This window comes from Panthera pardus, unplaced genomic scaffold (genome assembly GCF_024362965.1).
Source record: "Panthera pardus isolate Hobbes unplaced genomic scaffold, ASM2436296v1 HiC_scaffold_3, whole genome shotgun sequence".
Lineage (NCBI taxonomy): Eukaryota > Metazoa > Chordata > Mammalia > Carnivora > Felidae > Panthera > Panthera pardus.
Window position 1 is genome coordinate 32,149,693 of NW_026526876.1, and position 9,621 is coordinate 32,159,313.

A 9,621-nucleotide genomic window follows, 5' to 3' on the forward strand; every position below is an offset into this window, starting at 1 on the left:
ATAAAAAATAAATAAATTATAGAAAGAAACAAAGAGATTACTTGACTCACCCAGATCACAAAGCCAATCAGAGGCACAACCAGAATCTGGATCTAGGCCTACTTCCCAACCCATGCCGCTAACCCCAGAGTCAGTCTATGATTATGCCTAGGGCTCCAGCAAAACAGAGGTGCCACATCTTTTTTTCTTTTAAATGCTCTGGTATTGGTGATCAGGATAAAAATTGAGGCGCCTGGGTGGCTCAGTTTGGTTGAGCGTCCGACTTCAGCTCAGGTCATGATCTCGTGGTCTGTGAGTTCGAGTCCCATGTCAGGCTCTGTGCTGACAGCTCAGAGCCTGGAGCCTGCTTCGGATACCGTGTCTCCCTCTCTCTCTGCCCCTCCCCTGCTCACACTCCGTCTCTCTCCCGCTATCAACAATAAACACTAAAAAAAAAATAGAAAGATAAAAATCAAATCTTGTCTGGACTTCCTCTAAGTTATTCAGTGGTTTCTATTATCTATTGTTTGTATTTTTAATTGTGTGGCATGGGACAAGGGGCACAACTGTTGTATCTTAACAATACACAGAACAACCTCCAGAAGTTCTGGTCCTGATGCATAAATTGTTTCTACTACAGAACTACCAGTTCTACTAGAACTATTGCTTCTCTGGTTGTTCCAGACTCTGTCGGGATGAAGTGTCTTTGCTGGTGATACACTCAGGCCTCCGTGCTCACAATTCCACACCATTTGTGTAAACAAAGGAGAGGAGATTAATGTATGTGTGTGAGGTCTGTATTTGCTGCTGCTGCTGTGTGTGTGTGTGTGTGTGTGTGTGCGCGCACGCGCGCGCGTGTATACACACATACATGGTCCAGGTCACCAAGAACACACAAGAAAACGAACATCTTGGATGCCCCTAGGAAGGCAAAATGGGTTGCCAGGACAGAGATGATAAAATCCCACCGGAGAATATTACATGACTTGGGGATTTGGTACCATATGGATGTCTTACCTATTCAAAGAAAGAAAGAAACGCCTTACAACATTTACCGCCTCGTGTTAAGCAAAAACAACAGAATTCAGTAGCTTCTGTTTCCAACTCTGAAGACGTACCTGGGACAAAAAACAAAAACAAAAACAAGGGTCTGGTCACTGCCTTGTAGTAATGCAGACAGAAAAATACAGAGAACCAAATACAATTTAAAACATCACCAGATGAGATCCATGCAGAGTGAGGAAGTCAGGAAAGTGAGAGGGAGGGAAGTGGGCAGAGAAGAGAACTGGTACCAACTAGGGAGGCAGGGGAAGGGGCGCCAGAGGCCAAGCCCCTCCCAGCAGGAGTTTGCATGGAGGGTTGGGGGATTGGGGGGAGAGACGTTTAAAGCGAGGAGCCCAGCCGGTGATTCCTGAAATACACCAGTAAATCCAAACAGAAGAAGGAGGTGGAGCCACAGAAAACCAGCCCCTCACACATCACTGGAACTTCAGGGGACCCTTCGCCAATCTGGGACTCGGTTTCTTTGTCTATAAAATGAAGGGTTTGGCCCAGAAAGATCTCCAGGTGCCTCACAGCTCTAATATTCTCTGATTTGATGGCTGCAGCCTCTGGAAACACGCATAAAATAGATTAGTTTTAAGCAGTAGTAAAAACAAAACTGAAGATCAGATTTATCATTTTAATTAAATATACTTTACATTCTCAATTTCTAGGGAGCAAAATGCTACCCCCCCCCATCAGTTTTCCCTTTGTGGGAGACATTCATGTCTGATGCGCAATTTAAGAAAATGCCGAAGCACCCCCTAAGAAGATCCGCAATTAACAAGACCCTAACAGGTATTTCTTATCAGGAAAGTGGGACTTGTGGGGGGCGGGGGAGAACATAAAAAGTAAATGTCAAGGGGGGGGGGGGTCAGATGGGGTCAGGGTGTGGAGGACTAGGGATCCGCTGCTAAGAACAACTTGCTTTTGTCTCCTGTCTGCTCTCTACTCCCAGACGCGGCAGCCACCCCTGGAACTGGGTGGAGCTTGGAGGGGAATCGGGAGCTAAGAGTTTGGTCCCCGCCCCCGATGACAAAAGTGAATTGCTCTCTGAACTTTAAAGTGCTCAACTATAAAATGGAACCAGGGGCGCCTGGGTGGCCCAGTCGGTTAAGCGTCAGACTTCGGCTCAGGTCATGATCTCGTGGCTCGTGGGTTCGAGCCCCGCGTCAGCTCTGTGCTGACAGCTCGGAGCCTGGAGCCTGCTTGGGATTCTGCATCTCCCTCTCTCTCTGACCTTCCCCCGTTCCTGCTCTATCTCTCTCTGTCTGAAAAATAAATAAACATTAAGAAAAAAATAAATAAACAAAACGGACCTAAAAATACCAATTTCAAGGAGGGCCGGGCAAATGTAAGATAACATATCTGAAAAGGCTTAGGAAAACAATAAAGCATAAAGCCTGTGTGAGAACACCGTATTTTGGAAATTTAAACTGGGATTCCGAATGCCTGGTCGCCCCCCTCCTCCCCAGGTTAGGTATTGTGTCCTCTCTGAAAAGGCTTAGGAAAATAAAGCATAAAGCCTGTGTGCGAACACCATATTTTGGAAATTCAAACTGGGATTCCGAATGCCTGGTCATCCCCCCTCCTCCCCGGGTTAGGTATTGTGTCCTCCCAGCAGGCGCCCCCCTACCGTCCTTCCTCTCTGCCACGTACTTTCTCCACCCAGGCACTTGGTCCCCACAGAGAGAGAAGAAAACAGAGCTCCACCCAGAGGGAGGGTCATTTCCTGGGCTCTGGGCTCCGGGCTCCGGGTTCCAGACCGTAAATTAACAAACATGGCTGTAAATTGCCAGATAAATGTGGGCTGCGGTCACCAGCAGGCGGGACAGATGAGGATCAACAGAAGTAAATCTACAGCAGGGGCTCCCTGAGTCACAGTTTAGCCCTAGGGTGCCTCAGGGGCCGCCAGGGGCTGGGGGTGACAGACGAGTTTCTGTTTTGGAGAACAAAAACACTCAGAAATAAAACCGGGAATCCCCACCACTCTTCCCCCCAAAACAGTCCAGAACGAGTCAAGTACCCTGGCTTCTTGCCACAGCCTTAGCGATTTGGGGCATCCCTTCAGTTGCCCATTATTCGTGATGACAAAGAGCAAATATAGACACTCAGAGAGACTAAGTGAAATAAAAGACTTTTAATCTTTAAAAGGAAAAATTGCCTTCCCTTGGTAGAGCCCCGCCCAGCAGGAGCTGTGACCATTCATAATTCAAGTCTGCACGCAATTAAAAAGGGGAGCATTCTGGACTCTGCCCAACTGGCACCATTTCCATTCTAATCCTTCAGGCTGCTGACATTTGTCTGTTTGTCTCTCTTTGATAAAAAGAGGGGGTAAAAATCAAAAGGGGGGGAAAAAAAAGAATCTTCAATCCTGAAGCTTTCAGACAGGGCCTGAACTTGAGCTGGGGCACTTGGTCTATAAGTAGAGGGTTGAAAGCTAAATTAATAGGGGAAGAGACAGAACAGGACAAGGAAGGCTTTGCATTCTGGGGGAGTCCCGAGCAGCTGCAGGGAGCAAATAGGAAAAGCTGAAGTCACCAGAACCTTCTAAAAATAAACATTACTCTCCTCGGGGCGCCCTTGGTCTCTCTTTGGCCTTCCAGACTCTTCCCAGTATTAGGCTCAACCTTTCTTCTTGGGACAATATTCCAGATGAAAGGAGGATACATGTATTCAGCCTTGTTTAAAAATATTGAAATGCTAGGGGCGCCCGGATGGCTCAGTCGGTTAAGCGTCCCACTTTGGCTCAGGTCATGATCTTGTAAATTCAAGCTCTGCATGGGGCTCTCTGCTATCAGTGAGGAGCCTGCTTCGGATCCTTTGTCTCCCACTCTGTCCCTCCCCTGCTCGTCTGTGCGTTCTCTCTCTCTCTTTCTTTCTCTCTCAAAAATAAATAATAATTTAAAAATTATTGTTAATTTTTTTTAAATACTAAAATATTGAAATGCTAGGGGCGCCTGGGTGGCTCAGTCAGTAGAACATGTGACTCTTGATCTCAGAGTCGTGAGCTTGAGCCCCACATTGGGTGCAGAGTGTAGAGCTTACTTAAAAATATATTTAAATGCTATTCACTAGGTTTGTGACAAGTTCTTATACAGCCCTCCCCCAAAATATGGCTCCCCAGGAGGAATCCTAAAATCAGCCCCTCCCAGGGATTGGATCGGGCCCCAAGGAGGTCACTGTGTCCATCCCTCTCCTCCTGAGGATATCACAGCTGCCACACTCAGATGAGGGTCTTCTGGAGCCCTGGACCTCCCACCTCAAAGTACTGACTGCCAGCTCCTTCTGTCATAGAAGATTCCCTGGGAGTCAGGCTGGTGTTGATCACCTTCTATTTTTTTTTTTTTTCCTTAATCTTTATTTAGTTTTGAGAGAGAGAGTGGGGGAGGGGCAGAGAGAGAGAGGGAGACACTGAATCCAAAGAAGGTTCCAGGCTCTGATCTGTCAGCACAGAGCCCCATGTAGGGCTCAATCCCACAGACATGAGATCATGGCCTGAGCCCAAGTCAGACGCTTAACCGACTGAGCCACCCAGGCGCCCCATCACCTTCTACTTCTCCCAAAGTTCTTGAGTATAACCCACCCTACAATACCCAAGAGGAAGAGAAGCCTGGTCTCCAAGACCTCATCTTTAGGACTTTTCTCCCAAAACAACTCTCCTCTACCAGGGTGCCCTCTGGAATTGAGCAAGACATCAGCTTTACCAGCACCTTCCCCTTTAGCCTCATATGCTCCCAGCCATCTGACTAGAAGGAGGGCTCCCTTTTCTGTGGGGTCACAAGAAAGGGAAGGTAGAAATGAACAAGGGAAGTGGTTGCAACTCCCACCCCCAATATATCCTCCAAAGTGGATGCCTTTCCGACCACTTAAAAAAACTTATTTTTTCATGTTTATTTTTGAGAGACAGAGCGAGTGGGGGAGGGGCAAAGGGAGAGGGAGACACAGAATCCGAAGCAGGCTCCAAGCTCTGAGCCTGACGCAGGACTCAAACCTAAGAACCTCAAGATCATGACCCGAGTCAAAGTCAGACGCTTAACCGACTGAGCCACTCAGGCGCCCCCAACCATTTTTAAGGTAATAGATATTGACAAGATATTTGTAAAGACATCTATGATGAAAGACATTAACACAGTGGTTCTTTTTTTTTTTTTTTATGTTTTTTTATTTTTGAGAGAGAGAGCGCGTGTGTGCAAGCGTGAGGGAGCAGGGGAGAGCAGAGAGAGAGGAGGAGAGAGTATCTGAGGCGGGCTCTGCGCTGAGATCAGACAGTCTGACCCGGGCTCGAACTCATGAACCATGAGATTATGACCTGAGCCACAGTCAGATGCTTAATCTACTGAGCTACCCAGGTGCCCCAGCACAGTGGTTCTTAACCTGGAGGTGGAGGAGGTAGGGGAATCACAGACCTGCTCTGTGATGACCCTGCTAAAAGCCATGGCCCCTCTCCTCAGCAACGTGTACACACACACACACACACACCCATGCAGGCAGCTGGCTTCAGTGGGTGGTACGTCCACGGACCTGCTTCAGAACCCCTGCGCTTTGGAGGGGTCAGTGTGAGCGCAGGACTGTGAGTCAAGGACAAGAGGATGCCCACGAGTGGTACTTTGTTTTTGGTGGTCCTGCCCCACCAGCCCGTGGGGAAGACCCCATGATTTCCCACCCCTACAGCCTGACCCTGTTCTCTGGTTCATTCCCCCTGGTGACAGCTCTAGTTTGGGAGACACTAAAGGGACATGGGACAACTCTTGACCCTGTTTGTCTCATCCATCCGGCCTTACAGAGCTGTCTCCCGGGGTTACCTTCTGAATTCCACCCTTTATGCCCCTGGGACTCTGCACTCTCCCAGGCACTGAGGAAGCCAGGCCTTTGACAATATTTATGTCCACCCTTCACAGTCAGGCTGGACAGGTCACCCAGCGCTCCGCCACGACACTCTCTCTGAAAGCCGCCTGGGATAGCCGGCTTCTCTGATGGCTCCGGGGCCTCCCTGTCTGATCTAGGTGCCTCTCTCTTCTCCTTCCAGGGTTCAGCCCAGGTCTCTGAATAAGCCCCAGGCTGCTTGTACATGAACATTTGCATTTCTAAAAAACCCACACTGACCAACACTCCTGGGAAACTGGTCAGACTCCAGCCCCGATATACTAGAAAGAAGCATTTACCTGGGCAACCCCCACCCACGGTGTGTTGGGGACATTTCAGGGAGTATGTTGTGCTTCGTCCCCCACCACCCCCCCCGCCAGAGGGCACTGTGAACATCCTTAAGCTGAGTTGTGTCCACGTGTCTGTGTCCTGACTCTGGAGAATCCTCCAACCAGCCTGTTGTGTGTTCCCTCAATACATTGTCTCTGTGACAAAGAGTCTGTTTTTGGTGTTCTTGGTCTGTGGAGTAAACCCTTGGGGAGGATGTGTGTTTGCAAAGCCTCAATTTCCTCATGTGTTATGGGGAGAAGACACCTCACAGGATCACTGTGAAGGCTGTACGAGTTAATGCAGGTTAAGCACTGGACGTGCTCAGAATACGTTTCTTATCGTGATGTGATTTCCGACAGAAACCTCCAGCCCCTCTATTCCTTCCTTTCCCGAACTAGCTCAAGCCCTGGAAGAGGCTAGAATGTTCCCCTTGGAGTTGTCACTGCTCTGAACCTGGGTGTTGAATCAGAGGCCAGGTGAGGGCAGTGGCAACAGCAGTGGTATTTCCTCTGGCTCAGCCAGCATGCTGAGCCAGAGCCGGAAGGGGTTGGGGGTGGCTCTCAGCCGGGACCCCGGAAGGGGAATAGAAAGAGAACACTCACTCCCCAGAGAGCCTGGGGCCCTCCAGAGAAATGCAAAAGCTCAGAACCAGAGAGGCACCCCTAAGAGAGCCCCCCCCACCCACCCAGAGTGCCTGCTCTGGGACCTCCGGGAACCTTCTTCATTGTCATGGAGACCACATCAGAGCTGCCTTCCAGGAAGAATCCTCTGTCCTCCTCCCCCACTTCTTTTGGCCCTGAGACACAAACTCCTCCCTAAGCTGGTTCCATCCAGCCCAAAGCTGGGATTTGCTTGGGCTTGTCTCTCCTTCTTGGGGCAGGGCTCCTACTAAGCTCGATTAGTTTGGTCTTTATTGCACCTATTCACAGAACTAGTATTTCACGGGACTCTCACAAGCATGAAACAGGCTGGGGGAAGATTCTAAGAGGCAATGAGACCTGGGTCCTCAGGACCTGGAGAGCTCTCCATACATAAGGATGACTACACCAATGAGGCAGAAGGAAAGGCATCTACAACAGAGATATAGGCAGGAATGTTGTGGGGTCCTTAAGACTCAGTTATCTGTAAGGCTTCCTGGAGGAGAGGGGCAAGAAACATGAGCTTTAAAGGATGGTTGCTTGCAGGGCGCCTGGGTGGCTCCATTGGTTGGGCGTCTGACTTTGGCTCAGGTCATGATCACATGGTTTGTGAGTTCGAGCCCCGCATCAGGTTCTGTGCTGACAGCTTGGAGCCTGCTTCGGAGTCTGTGTCTCCTTCTCTCTCTGCCCCTCCACAACTTGTGCTCTGTCTCTCTGTTTCTCAAAAAATAAATAAATGTAAGAAAAAAAAACATTTTAAAGAATGGTTGCTTCTGGGGCGTCTGGGTGGCGCAGTCGGTTAAGCGTCCAACTTCAGCCAGGTCACGATCTCGCGGTCCGTGAGTTCGAGCCCCGCGTCAGGCTCTGGGCTGATGGCTCGGAGCCTGGAGCCTGTTTCCGATTCTGTGTCTCCCTCTCTCTCTGCCCCTCCCCTGTTCATTCTCTGTCTCTCTCTGTCCCAAAAATAAATAAAAAACGTTGGAAAAAAAAAAAAAAAAAAGAATGGTTGCTTGGAGAAAAGAGAGAAGTTTATTTTCATTTGCCCACAATGATCTCCTGGAATGAGCACTAAATAAAATAAATAGTCCTGGGTGCTAGAGGTTTGGCGTTCTAGTCCGAGTTCTAACCCTGACCAGCTGATAGAGCTTACAGGTATCACTTCCTTCTCTGAAACTCCATTGCCTCACTTGTAAAGTGGGGGTGTTAAATTAGATGAATTTTGTGGTTTGTTTTAAATAAACGCTACCACCGGCATGGGGCTCGAACTCACAACCCAGAGATCAAGAGCCCCATTGCTCTACCTCCTGAGCCAGCCAGGCACCCCAGGTTAGATGAATTTTGAAAGCAGCCCCAACTGGCCTGGGGTTCAACTAGTCTCTTCTATATATCACAAATAGGCAAGGGGCAAAATCAGGCACTCCTCTTTTTTTTTTTTTTTTTTTTTAATGTGTATATTTATTTTTGAGAGAGAGAGAGAGAGAGTATGAGCAGGCAAGGGGCAGAGACACAGAATCTGAAACAGGCTCTAGGCTTGGAGCTGTCAGCACAGAGCCTGACGACGTGGGGCTGGAACTCAGAAGAGGTGAGATCATGACCTGAGCCCAAGTCTGACACCGACTGAGCCACCAGGCGTCCCTCAGTCACTCCTTAAAGGAATGTATGCTCTGTAGACCCAGAGATTGTCTCTGAAAGAAGGCCTGGGTGACTTCATGTCCTGTGTGCCCCCATGGCTATAGCCTAAACAGCCCCGCTCTTATCAGGTGTCTTGGTCACAGCTGCCTACCTGCCTACCTGACACCCAGCACTATGTCTGGCACAATAAATGTTTATTGAATGAATTGGTGAATGATTGAGGGAACAGAGCCTATGACCAGCTTTTTGGCTAGACTGAAACCAGTCCTACCCCCAGGTTCTCAGATACCTTGAGGCTTTTCTCCCTAAGACTCTATGTTTGCTCTCAGGGTAAGGGGAAAGGTAACTCAGAGAAACTGCACTCTCCGAAGTCCACGCTGGGGCCTCTGGTTTCTACTGCAATCAACAGAAAGTAGGTCACAGAACAGCTCTGAAGAGCAGACCCTTGAGGAAGAGCCTGGATTCCATGCTAACTTACATTTATTGAGGGCCTACTGTGTATCAGTTGTTGTCACAAAGCTTAATTCATTTAACTGTGGCCTCAAAGGGCTGTACAGGAGAATGTGGGGGGTTGGGGGCTGTAAACCCCAGCTGTGCTGAGTGACCGCGGCCAAGTCACCACCCTCACTGAGTTTTCATTCTCAATCTCTGTCAAATGGAAACAATAGAAGCACTTCGCCAGGTTATGGGAATGAAATGAGCACGTGGAAGCGAAGTGCTTCATAAATGCTAGTTATTACTGTTCCTCTGGGCACAAGTCCGCTCGCCTCCCCGCAGGGCGCGCACACACAGGCATGTTCACACTCCCACGTACACGCAGATGCAGAGACGTGTGCAGACGCCAGCCGGGCCAGCCCGAGGAGCTCGCTGAGCTTCACACCCAGGGACACCGCTCAACCCCTCGGTGAAGCCTTCGGGTCCTTCGCTTAGCTCCTTTTCTCTCAGCTCTTTATGAATGAACTCCGGCCGCTGAGGAGTTTATTTTTTTATGAATGGGAGCCCAGGCCGTGAATGAAGCCGGGAGCCAGCCCCTGCGTCCTGATTGGCCCCCGCGTCTGGGAAACTCCGCCCCCCACGGCTCGGCCGGGCGAGTCTCCGGATTGGCGGGCGTGCCCGGCCCTGGGGTTTCATTCAC